Here is a 3,125-nt window from a genome sequence, read left to right as displayed (position 1 = left end):
GACCGTGAATCCGGTCCTGTGTTTCCCGTGGTCTTTCTCCAGGGTCCTAGCGTTTCCTTTTCCCCAGAATCCAAGGCCGGGTTTCCAAAGTGCTTCCAGGAGGAGGGTGTGCACCGGGGGTAGGCAGGAGGCCTTGCTTAGGGACCCCCGGGGGCTGTCTCCGAGGCACCTGTGTCCCTTATTCCCATCTGGCACATTTGAATTTTTTTTTGGGGGGGGAGGGTTTCCGGTACCGGGAATCGAACTCACGACCTTGCACTTGCCAGGCAGGCACTATGCCGCTAAGCTAAATCCCCAGGCCCCACATCTTTGAATGCAGCAATCACTGGATGGCAGGGATGGAGAGGTGCGGGCAGGAGAGGGAAGCTGTCTGAGGTTAGAGTGATTGCTGCATCAAAATGGCACAGTCCTCAGGATAAAGGCAACCCGCGGACTAAGAGGAAATATTTAATATAATAATAATACAATATAAATATAATAATACCTTGCCTCTTAGGGCTGTGGCGAAAAAAATAAACGAGATGATGTATACAAAAGGCTTCAAACAAAGACAAATCATATCTTTGAGGAGGTTAATATCCAGATATGAATCCCTACAGTTCAACAGCAAAAAACACAGGCGATTAAACAGGAGGTGAAAACCTGAACAGACATTTCTCCAAAGAAGATATGCAAATGGGCCACAAGCCCATGAAAAGACATTCACCGTCACTCACTACTCGGGAAATACAAGTCAAACCGAAACCGCAGTGAGACACCCCTTACCCAGCTGTGTGGCAACCGTCAAGAAACAGAAAAAGACCTCACACGGCGGCGCACACCTGTAACCCCGGCACTCAAGAGGCTGAGGCAGGAGGATCGCTGCAAGATCGAGGCCAGCCTGGGCTACAAAGTGAGCTCAAGGCCAGCCTGCACTGCATAGGGAGACCCTGTCTCAAAAAGACACACACACAAAAAAACCACATTGTTTGGATGGAAGGATGAGGATATACATAGTTACATAAAGCCAAACTGGCAAAATGGCAATAATGAAATTCAGGTAGTAAAGATATAGTGTTCCTTGGGGCTGGGGATTTAGCTCAGCGGCACAGCACCTGCCTGGCAAGCACAAGGTCGTGAGTTCGATTCCTGGTACCAAAAGGAAAACAAAAACAAACAAACAAACGAAAAAGTTCATAATAAAAATCTGGAAAAAAATTTCGAGTCACTACATGGACTTAGGTGGAAAAAATAAGACCAAACTACCATATGTTCCAAAAAGAAAATAATTAGACGTTTCCACGAGTCAACTCTGGGCTCTGCGTGTGATTGCAAAAAGGAAAATTAGTAACCATGAATAGAGATCCTGCATGAATAGAAACCCGGTATCTCTGCTGTCTTAGTTAGTGGAAAAACAACATCTATGGTGTAACCACGAACCATTACCCTCTATAAATCTAGTTCCACCACATGTAAAACGGAAGTTATAGAACCGAGGATGTAGCTCAACAGCACAGCACCTGCCTGGCAACAGCAAGTTCCTGAGTTTGATTCCTGATACCAAAAAAAAAAAAAAAGAAAATTATAATAATACCTTGCCTCAAGGGTCAGGAATATAGCTTAGTGGCACAAGCTCCTACTGACGAGGGCAAGGTCCTGAGTTTGATTCCTGGTATCAAACAAACAAACAATACCTTGCCTCTCAGGGCTGTGGTGAAAAAATAAATGAGATGATATATACAAAAGGCTTCGTGGGGCTGGGGATTTAGCTTAGCAGCACGGCGCCTGCCTGGCAAGCGCAAGGTCATGAGTTTGATTCCCTGTACCGGAAAAAAAAAACAAAGAAATGGCTTCAAAGAAAGACAAATGTCAGTGTACAATAAATGCTCAATAAGCAGGGCAGGGTGACACAGCCCTGTAACCCCAGCACTCAGGAGGCTGAGGCAGGAGGATTGCTACAAGTTCGAGGCCAGCCTGAGTTACACAGTGAGACCCTGTCTCTAAACAAATAAGCAAAAGAATAATAATAAAATAAAATACTCAATATAGAGCTTGTAGGACTAAAACACCAAGAAAATCTTGAAGCCCCCCTCTCCCATGAAGGGTGGGTTGCAGTTGGAGGCCTAAAAACCCCGTAACAAACAGGTTATCTCAGTCCTGAAAGGCAGTTCAGCCAGATGTCTACCCGGTCCCTTCCCACCGGAGAATCTGACGTGCTGTTAAAATACGGCACCAATATGTCAGTGCAAGGCTATCAGTTAGAGTTAGGGAGACAAATGCCACCCTTAATATAGTTACCACTGTTATTTAAACCTTGCAGAGCTTCATTTTATAGAAAGAGAGAAAACCAGAAATTGAATAGGTTTGCTGTATTCATCAGCTATTAATACGACACCTTCTATACGGCGTGCTGGACCCATTTCATCTTGACTCTTATGTTTGTTCATTTATCTTTTCAATACTTCATAAATATTTACAGGGTATATATTTTCCTAGGTACTAAAGATACAAAAATGAATAGACAGATAAATAAGTGATAACAGCAGTGTGATAAATGTCCAGCGCTGGGGTGAGCCGGCCTGGCAGGGCTGGCAGAGAGAGAGCTAGCCCTTCTCCAGGGACGGGATGGCCAGCTCTTTGGGAAAATGACATTTGTACTGTGTCTAGGAAGATAAACAAAACATTCCAGACATGGACTGGGCAGAGAATGATTCAGGCAGAAGAAGGACCTGAGCCAGGCATGGTGGCGCACGCCTGTCATCCCAGCACTCGGGAGGCTGAGGCAGGAGGATCAATGTGAGTTCAAGGCCAGCCTGCACTGTATAGTGAGACCCTGTCTCCATAAATAAATAAATAAATAAATAAATAAGGAGGAGCTTATTGCAAATCAAGATACAGTGCTACATTTTGGAGGGAAAAATAATCATGTAAGAATGATCTCAAGAAAACATGCAAGGCCAGGGATATAGCTCAGCAGCACAAGCTCCTGCCTGGCAAGAACAACTTGCCCTGTAATTTCCGGTACCCCACACACAAAAAAAAAAAACCAGAAAATATGCAAAGCCAGGGATGTTAGGGATCTGTCATAATTCTTGGGTGGGGAGGATGTAAGTGCTTCACCATTCCTTTTTTCTCATCCTACTTTT

The sequence above is a fragment of the Chinchilla lanigera genome, unplaced genomic scaffold, assembly GCF_000276665.1.
Source record: "Chinchilla lanigera isolate Chin_1 unplaced genomic scaffold, ChiLan1.0 scaffold00050, whole genome shotgun sequence".
Lineage (NCBI taxonomy): Eukaryota > Metazoa > Chordata > Mammalia > Rodentia > Chinchillidae > Chinchilla > Chinchilla lanigera.
This window is presented reverse-complemented; position numbering follows the sequence as displayed.